Raw genomic sequence first — 10,551 nt, forward strand, 5'->3', positions numbered from 1 at the left:
CAGTTCGCAGAAGAAGTACGCGAAATTGCCCCTCCATTGGAAACAGTTTTGTTTTCACTGGACGTTGTGTCGTTGTTCACAAATGTCCCAGTGGATTTTGCTATTGAGTCGGTGGATTTGCGTTGGACAGAGGTAGCTGAACACACAGATATCGAGAAGGAGAGTTTCATTGAGATGCTGAAAATAGTTTTAGAATCAAACTTTTTTCAACTTAATGGAAAAATTTTTGCACAAAAATTCGGAGTGCCGATGGGTAGCCCGTTAAGTCCGGTGATAGCATCAATTGCACTGGAGAGGATCGAAAATGCTGCGCTAGACACCTTACTCGAACAAGGTATCGCCCCGGTACTCTACAAGAGATACGTGGATGATTGTCTCGTGTGCGCAAAGGTGAACGAGCAGCAGCCCATAATGGAAGTGTTCAATAGTATGCATCAACGATTAAAGTTTACGATTGAACACGAAACGGATGGCAGAATCAAATTTCTGGATATGATCGTTCGACGGGAACAGCAAAGTTTTACAACAGAGTGGTTTCCGAAGGACGAGAAAGGCCGATATTTGGATTTTGGATCTGTAAGTCCATTTTCACACAAAATTAACACAGTGGTAGCATTAGTTGATAGAGCTTTAAAATTGTCTAATGTGAACTATAGAGAAGGAACACTAAGAACAGTACAGAATATTTTAAAGATAAATAACTATCCTCAACAACTTGTTACAAAAATTATAAAAGAACGAACCCACAAAATGTACAACAGTCTGAGTGAAACAAAAAATGAGCAACCCAAAAATTTTATTACAACTCCAGGTGCAGGTCTAGGTGAGAAACTAGCCAGATATTTTAAACAATACGATATTAATGTAGCCTTCCAATCTTTAAACAAAGTTAAGAACACTATTTTCACAAAAACTAAAGACAAAATACCAAAAGATAAAACAGCAAATGTGGTTTATAACATAAAATGTGGAGGATGTGAAAAATCCTACATTGGAGAAACAAGTCAATTCTTACATAAAAGATTGGAACAACATAAAAACGATGTTAAAAACAAAAAAATAGGAGGAACCGGACTTGCACAACATAGTATCGAGTACGGTCATGTTTTTGATTTTAAAAATACCAAAATTATAGAAAAAGTCTCAAAGTACAACACCAGAATCTGTGCAGAAATGTTTCACATCAAAATTAGGGGCGACAACGACGTTGTTAACAAACAGAAAGATTCAATTAACTTCAAATCAGCATACAACTCCATTTTACCAAAGATCAAGACACTGACAGATCAATGTAAACATAACATCAAAAACAAACAACAGACAGCGAATAACAGTACGACGATCGCTAGATAAAGTAAGATAATAAGTTCTTGTAAAATGGAAAATTATACTATTAATAAAATTAATTTTAAGGTCCACTGAGGAGGAGCGAAACGCCAAAAGTAGCTCGAAACGTTTGGACCAACTGGCAAGTAATTTCGTTTTTATTTTCGCCGAAAAAAGTCGATGATAACATCAAACAATTCATCGCGGCGATTAACCAGTTAATCAACACATAGTAAGATAGTGTGTAGAGATACACATCATAAACCTTCTCAACAAAAAAGCTTTGTAGAAGCGGGGTCACGCTGTCTATTTGCTAGCATGGCAATCCTCTAGCGAACCAGTGCGGCGAAATACACCTATCGTGGCTAAGTGAGACAACCAACTAGGACATGTTCAATCCTTTCCTTTCCACGAGGTTTTCGACGTTTTTAAAATATAAAATTATTTAATATTGATTTATAATCGAAGTTCTACACCCATACATAGAAAAGGTTACAAAAATCCAATGCCGGTATAGCAAATCTCGGTGCCAAAATTGCGCTGGAAAGTGTACTGTACCAAAGATGATATGATTGGAAAAGCACTACTGGCTCCCAAGCAAAATAATGCATGACCACTATATTCAAGGGATTGGGGGATTCAAGGGATTTGCCGCCGACCGTGGCCTAGAGAATAGTGTTCAAGTCTTCTAAACCAGAGGTCATGAGATCGAATCTCGGTCACGGCATATATAGTACTCTTTCTGTGGTGGTGTTAGCATTAGTAAAATGCTAGCCATTGTATCCTTGAGAGATGTACGCTTTAGTATTACAGTAGTTTTTCCGATTTTATCACTATTCGATTTTATCAATACTCGCCAAATTCACGCTCGATTTTATCACGGTTATTGTTTCGATTTTATCACGCTTTTTTGGAAATCATTCCGAAACCATTTCCAGGACTTTAATTTTTGTTCAAAAGCGTAGAGCGTCTTTGTTCTTGATATTTTTAATGGTTTATGGTGATGGTGGTGGTGGTGGATGGTTATGGTGATAAGAATTCAATATTATGAAAATGCCATTGAACTGCTTTTTTTAGCTGTATAGTGTTTAAAATCGTTATTTGAATTTTAAAAACACTTGAAATAATTGACATAAGTATTCTAAAATCATGCTAATGCTAGTGTTGTTATTTGTGCTTGATTAGCCGCTCTAAAAAGGGAAACTTTTTTGGTTATGCAAATTCTATAAAGATGTGGGTGAATTTAAGCGTTTTTGTAAAGAGATAAGTGTCTCAGATTTCTATGTTTAATTTGTTTATTTGAAAGGATGGTGTGCGCAATTCTGATTGGACACCCTTTAGTATTGTCTGAATGGATAATTTTGAAAGATCAAAATGAAATTCTTCTAGCTTTGTCTTAAAATATGTACAAAGGACTAAGATTACTGTTTTTTTACTTATGAAAAACAAAGAATTATCTGCCTATTCAGCAAATTTCGAGAAAGACACTTTGAAAGTCAAAGTTGAGAAATTTTCAAAAATTTGTGTGATAAGGTAAACTTTTTAGTTAATCAAAGGTGTGAAGATAAAAATATTGAAATTTGAAATTTGGTGAAGAAATTTTTTTGATGATTTTTTTTTTGAACTCTTTTTTAAAAACGACATAAGAGACTGTAAAATTTCTATAAAAACTAAATAATTCACTTTAATTAGATGTAGACAATCAAATGAATATTCTACATGTTTTTATTTCGAGAAAAAATCTTAATATTGCTATAGAGAAGAATAATTTGAACTGAAATCGATCCTTTGTGTTTAGTAATCTTTGATAATTACATCTTATTATCAAAATTCATTGATACAAAACGTTTTCACTACTGAAAATATTTTAAATTATTGATTAAATACAATAAAAATCCTTTTTTCCACTTTAATTTTTTGTTTCGCCATATTCACGGTTTCGCCATATTCACGGTAAAATTTTTTTTGACCGTGATAAAATCGAAAAACTACTGTAAGTAGAATTTAGATCTCTTCAAAGAAACATGAAGTTTCACTGAGATCCGATATGTGTGTGTTCGTTAAAATCAAGAGAGAATTCTTTGCATTTGGAGTGGTAATGATCAAAACACCGCAGTTGCTTCACAAATTGCAACAATTAGCACATTTTCACTCTCTCTGAGCACTAGTTTCTCTCATTTGAGCTCAAACCTTCTTGTTTTCTCTAACAAATTGCCACAAATTACCACAAATTCAATCATTGGTTGCACAATTTGTGTGATCATTGACGAATTTTCTCCCTTCATTTCAGTTCCCCGACTATATTCAAGCGAAACAAGAAATTCATTTGATAGGGGTTTCATCCTATTTTATTTCATTTCAATGCGGAACACCATTAAAATAAAATTAAATAGGCTTGATAAACAATATTCCTCCAATAAATTTGGTCCATGGCAATCGTTCTCCATTTTCTCGGACATCCCATATTCGCCAGATCACGCTCCACTTGGTCTAACCACCTCGCTCATTGCGCCCCTACTCATCTCGTTCATACCGGATTGGTAGTGTTTTGCAGGACAGTCCTCCGGCATTCTCGCAACATGTCCTGCCCAGGGTAGCCTTCGCCACCTTCTGCATACTGAGTTTCCCGTAGAGTTGAGCGAGCTCGCTTCCACACTCCGTTCTCCTGTACGCCACTAAAGATGGTTCTTAACACTCGTCGCTCGAATACTCCGAGTGTGCGCAGGTCCTCCTCGAGCAACATCCACGTTTCGTGCCCGTAGAGGAAAACCTGTTAGGATTTTGACTCACTTCAACATCTTATTTCGGCTAGTCAGCCCGACCCAGTGCACCATCTGAATCGGTTAGCAAACGAAAGTTTGGCCGGTGTTTTTTTTCATCATCCTTTGTCTTTGGTGGGAAAGTGATGAGAATTGGAGGGGAATGGGGTGTGGGAATTGGGAAACTAGAAACTTTTTTCTATTTCCGGACGATTTATATACACACGCACAGCTCATCTTGGCTGGTGGTTTTTTGCCATTGGTTGGAAACAAAGATTTTTTTTTACCAGTACCGGTTCACATAAACACGCGGCGCTCGGTACATCATTCGATAATCCTTTCTGGCTGATTGTTTCCATCCTGCTTTGTCTTGTGATAGGATATGGGATACGTTTTATTTGGCTTCTTTCAGACATATGACGCATTCAGACGCATTGGTTGTGCTGGGAGGACAATGCCAGTTATCAAGAAGCTAGTCAATGCCGATCCGGCGTAGAATCTTATACCGATAATTCCACCTCCAAGGAAGTTCATTATTGGGCTACAGTCTGTTTTGTGTGTGTGGTAAATCGATTTTCTTCAAATTTTGTACAATGCTTCATGCACACTTGGTCTGAAAATGTTATTGATGCGAGATGCCCAGTTCAAATAGGAGCTGGGCAAAGTTATGGACCAGTTTAGGGGTTTGATTTCCTTTCCTCGTTTGGAGATTTATTTTTTCCAAGTAAAATTTCCAATGGGAAAATATTTGATCTTAAAAGGTGTTTAGTAAGTGTTAACAAGCCAATCAGAGAATTTTCTCGCCTCTCGCGGAAATAAGTTTTAAACCTCCCTAGACTTGAGACATCAGACTGAGTCGATTTGAGGTCATTTTTGACTTTTTCAAACCCTGGGGTTTAAAAAACTTCGTTTTGGTCGAAGCTCATTCATGATTTTTTGCAGAATTTTTAAGTAATGTTTGCATGAGTACATTTGAACTTTTAGGTTTGTATGGGAAGATTGAATATTTTGAACTGAAAAATCAACATTATTTGTGTTTCTTCTGGGTAACTTAGGGTTTTGTGCCAATTTAAAAATTCTCTAAAGGTAATTTTTGGCTGAATATCTTTGTCGAAGACCTTAACTTTGTATCTTATAAGGCAAAAAAGTTACTGGTAAACTGGTGGGGAACTGGTGAGATAAAAATCAGGCAAAATCAGGTTACGTTGAAGCAGGCGCGGTCCTATGGGGGGGGTGATCGGGGTGATCACCCCCCCCAAGCGGCAAAAAACCGTTACAAAATACTTACAAACGCTGGAATTTCTATAAAAACTGCGAACTTTTCCTAGTGGGTGTTCTTTCGAATTTTCAAAATTTTCCACTCCGTGGGGGTGATTTTTAGGATTTTTTTAAAATCAATTTCCTAATTTCTTAAAATTGGAAAAATTTTTACAACTAAAAAAGTTGTAACTTGCAATTCCCTAGACCGATTTTCACCAAGTTACTTTCGTTAAGGCACAGTGTTTAATTCGAATTTGCTGACAATATATGTATCTTTTATACATTTTTATACATTCATATCTATTCAATTTTTGAAAAATACCAAAAATACATATTCTTAAATTAGAGGTGATGAACAAAATCCGATAAAAATTGAGTTCAGGAATATACCTCCAAAAACAGTTTTTAAAACATAGGCTCCAAAAACTTGCCCATGTATTAATTTTTCCCAGGTGAGATAAAACCAATGATAATAATATCCCGTCATCACTCGACTATTTTCTCGGCAATAAGGCAATCGCTATATATTTTTCTAATTTTTGATCAACATGGCTGGAGTTTCAAATTCACAACCATTATATCACCGATACTGCAACTCATCCACACAATAATAATTAAAATTTTAAGTAGAAATACAGCTTATTAATTTAAATTGAAAATCCACCCTGAATTTGAAAGTTTCGTTATTTCAATTCAATAGTATGAGCTTAGAGAAATGAACCCTTTATTCGTTTTTTATATTTTAAATTAAGCAATAAGTTTGAAAATATAGAGTGCATGAAGCAAAAATGTATTTTTCACCTTTTAACTAAATAATTCGTATTAAATTTGTAACTATTTCTTTCAATTCAGTTCCAATAAATTTTAAAATATATGAGAGTTTGAAATTCAAGAGAAAACAAATAAAGTTCCGAAAGCTGCATACCTAACAATTTGATTTTGATGATTTTGTTTTAGAATTAAATTCATTTTCAGAAATTGAGGAATAGAAACAAGAGTTTATATTGATTCGTTTTTTCGAATCACGATTCAGCAATGTACTTCAGAAAAATAAAAAAAATATTCAATTTTAAATTCAAAGCAATTGTGAACACTTTCTCATTTCTCAAACATTTAGGATTTTCAAAGGAATTGTTGCAAAACGCAAATTTCGGTGATATATAGATACTCAAGAAAAATATTGCAGATAAGTTGAGATTTTTTTTCACCATTCCTTCTATAAAAATGTGTGTATTTTTTCATTTGTAAAACTACATTTATACTGGAATTTTTAAAGAGATCTTGCATTGATAATTTTTAAATTGCTCAATATACAAATGACAAAAATTATCTTTTTAACAATGATTGTTTGCAATGAGTATTAACGATTTGCAGATTATTTTATTAAAGGATGTTTAAGTTGTTTAAAAAATTAATAAAATTGGTATGTAGAGAAAGTTTGTCAAACTTCTGTAATATCATTTTTTTAAATACAAACCTCTAATTTAGTTAAATGAAATTTGAAGGGAAGGTGAAAAGCAGTGTGCATCAGAGTCGTGTAATATTGTTTTTTTAAGAAGTGTTCATCCATTACTTTGATGATGTATCACTAACATAAAACATCGTTTGAAATTTTTTGCTGATATGAAATATTTGTTCAAGAACTCAATTTCAGCCTCTGTTTTTTATCTAAATGTTCAACTCCACATTCAAAAGGGAATTTATAAATTCACATGGCCACAGTTGATGCCCTAAATTATTTTCCAAAAGGTTAAAAATTATTTAAGAAAATTCTGCACATTTCTGACAAAATTTTTAAACATTACAATCATAACTTGAAATAAGGGTTCATATCACATTTCTTTCCCCAAGGACGCAAGTAATTCTTCTGTGAAAAAAAAATTAAGTTTTCTGTTTGTTTACTGTTCCCAATTCTGTAAAATAATAGACTTTTAACAAATGTTTAAAGATGTAATGACTACATTGAATTTAAGATACCTCTCAAAGCAGCAACCAAATCGTTTTTCAGACTTCACCAAATTTTTTTGATAAAATAAAATCTTTGTTATTAAAAACTTTCTTTAGTAATTAATGTCAGAAATACTTGTCTTTCCGAATTATAAAAAAATTGTAGATTTTTTTAGATCATTCATCATTATAAAAGTATTATTCCTTAATGAATAAAGTATAATAAACAAATTCAGAATCAGTTTTTTTATGTTAATTTGTAAGTTCATCAGTTATCAATGATTGATTTCGCTACGTTTTTATTAGAATAAATCTTTTTCAAATGTTAAAAACTAATTTTTTTCATCTTTATTTTATATTTTGATTTATGAAGAGTTTAATCACTGTGATTTTGTTTGTTAATTTAATTTATCGTCCTTATCGGTGAATATTACAAGAACATAACTAAGAACATTTCAACATAATTTTTTTAATTTTTTTTCTGAGATTTTCATCCAGTTGGATGATTCATCCCTATATCCAACATTATGAAAATTCTTGTCAAATAGAAAGATAGAAGAAATGTGGATATTGAAAATGAGAGAGTATAATTTTATAAGAAGCATTTTAATCATATGTCATTAATTCTTTTCTCGAAGTAAAAAAAAAATTAACAAATAAATAAATAAATAAATAAATAAAAGGGAACAAATTTTCATTTTCATTGAATTGAAATAAATGTGTCGTGAAGAAAGAAAAAAAAAATATATATCTTGAAATGGGCTTGTGATATGGTTCTGTTGGTAATTAGCCGATTGCATTATTAGCCGATGTCCGTTGACTCATTTTCATGCTTGCTCATCCAATCTATCCGTCTATAATTTCTTTTACTTTCATTTGATTCCTATTAGACGGCTCATTTCACCGAATTTCCATTTATCATTCAATTATTTTTTTTTCTTTTCTGAAACATCATCCTCTTGGGAGAATATAAATCGAAGTTTTGAATGAGAAAAAACTAAGTTTCTTTGCCTTTTCCAGGGCTGAATATTCCAATGGACGGCGAAAATATATTCAGAGCTTGAAATTTGAAACTATAACTTCGCTTGAAAAATTAAAAGAGATTCGCTAATTTTTATTATTATAATCTTTTTCCAATCGATCATGATTTTTATTTAATCTGTGAAAAAAAATCGAAAATACGATTCGCAGTAGCAACTTTCAAGAATAATTAAGCGCAATGTTATTTTAATTAGTATTTGCTTTGTTTTTTCAATATTTATAACAAAACTTGAAACTCCGTGTTTTTTTTTTGTAATTTTGGTATTGTAATTATCTCTAACGAAATTTTAAATTCGAAACCCCCCACCCATGGACGTGTCCTTCGCACGGGTCTGGTGTGCAGCAAATATTAAAGTCTCATTTGTTACTGCACACTTCTACCACCCCTCCCCCCAAATCCCCCCACTCGCACTCTTCAAATGAACGTTTTTTGTCATATATTTACGTTATTGACTGATTTTTGAAAATTAGGAAAATCACCCCCCCCCAAGAGCCAGCTCTAGGACCGCCCCTGCGTTGAAGTAACGGAAATTTCGCTCAAAGTAATGACCTTTTTTTGGTCATCGCTGCACATTTTCACTCTAAGATGTGTTGTGAGCCTTTTCCGTTGAATAATTGTACTGAATCAAAGCAATCGAAAGATTCCCTTTAATTCCCTTTTCAAATAAGAATTAAAGGGAACATTTCGTTGCTTTGATTCAGCCACATTTTCACTTTTTAACTTCATTCAGCAACGATATCTAATACAGTTCCTTACTACCCATTCCTCATCACATTCGTAAAAATCAGGGATATTTTCAAAAAATCAGGCAAAACTATTGGTTTATCAGGTTGTCAGGCTGAGCTTCGAAAAATCAGGCAAATCCTGAAAAATCAGGCACATTGGCATCATTGTTCTCTGAGACCACCCGAGGACAGGAAGCCAACGATGCTAGTTGTAAACGATACAAGCGAATGTTAATAAAAGAAAGAAGTTCCAGAATGTTCCATCGTCAGTAAAATAAGTGTTGCTCCTCCGTGCTTCCTCCTCGCATGCTTCCGATCCTATAAGGGTATATACGGACGATAGTATTGGCTTCAGCCATAACCTCAAATTTTGATCTGCTGGCGGCCTCACCAGTGATGTTAGGTGCGTTACTAAAATCTGTATTTGCTTGTTTTCAACTACATAATTATAATTTTTCTGAATTGATTAAATTTTTCAACTATCAACAGCTAAACATTTGAATTCATTACGGGGCGTCCCTCAATGGATGAAGATAAGCCATTTTTCGCTAATTCATTTTCAAGGTGAATTCCAAACGTCTGGAATATACTTTCACGTACTGCTTGGTAGATTAGAAAAGAGTAATTTCTAACTTCTAAACGAATGCAGAATCATTCACTATTACAAACAAGTACCTAAATAAATGAAAGCCCCGTTTATGTTGATTTTGAAAATAATCGCCCACATGCTCTGATTATTTTAAACGTATCCACATAATTCGCGCTACATCGTTTATGTGTGCGATACAGTAAGTTGTTATTTCGTTCAGATAAATGATGCGTTTAATTTCACATTCAAATAGAAATCTACAAGAAAGTGGGAAATTCTCAGTCCCCAAGTTTTTCAATAACAATGCAATTAAAAAAATAAATCATTTTCCAAATATCAATGCACTTGGCAGCCCTGAACACCCAAAAAAATCAAAACACGAACATCTGTGTATCGCTTTTCCACAGGGCGAATTTGTCGATACTAGTACCGGAAAATCGCGTTTATCGAGCGCCCTTCTAAAAAATCGATTCTGTTCTCCCATGGTTTGAGGATAGGGCTGAGGCCTCCTGCTAAGGTGGTGTTCGTGTAAAACTGTCAATATATCCTAATAGGCTCTTTTCAGAACCTCCATAAGAAGAGTTTAGTTGCGATTGCTATAGCGTCAGTGATCGACCGGCCTTGATCCCCAGGCAGACAGTCTGCGGACCTGCCTCCACTGCTTGGAAACCACCAGGAGTTGTCAAAGCCCAATCCCAAAAAGGGAAAGGGTAAGCAGTGGTAGTTTTGTCAAGTGCCCTCTCGAGTACAGTCCAATGGCTTTTCATGGCCATAAGATGAAATGGTCCTTCGAGCATGCCAACTGTTTTTCAGAAATGTCTGGAAGATTTTGAAAACATGTCTGGAGAAGTATGGAAAAGTCAGGATGGCGAACTTTATAGAATGACCTTTCTGGTGACCACC

The sequence above is a fragment of the Uranotaenia lowii genome, chromosome 3 (assembly GCF_029784155.1).
Source record: "Uranotaenia lowii strain MFRU-FL chromosome 3, ASM2978415v1, whole genome shotgun sequence".
NCBI classification, from domain to species: Eukaryota; Metazoa; Arthropoda; class Insecta; order Diptera; family Culicidae; genus Uranotaenia; species Uranotaenia lowii.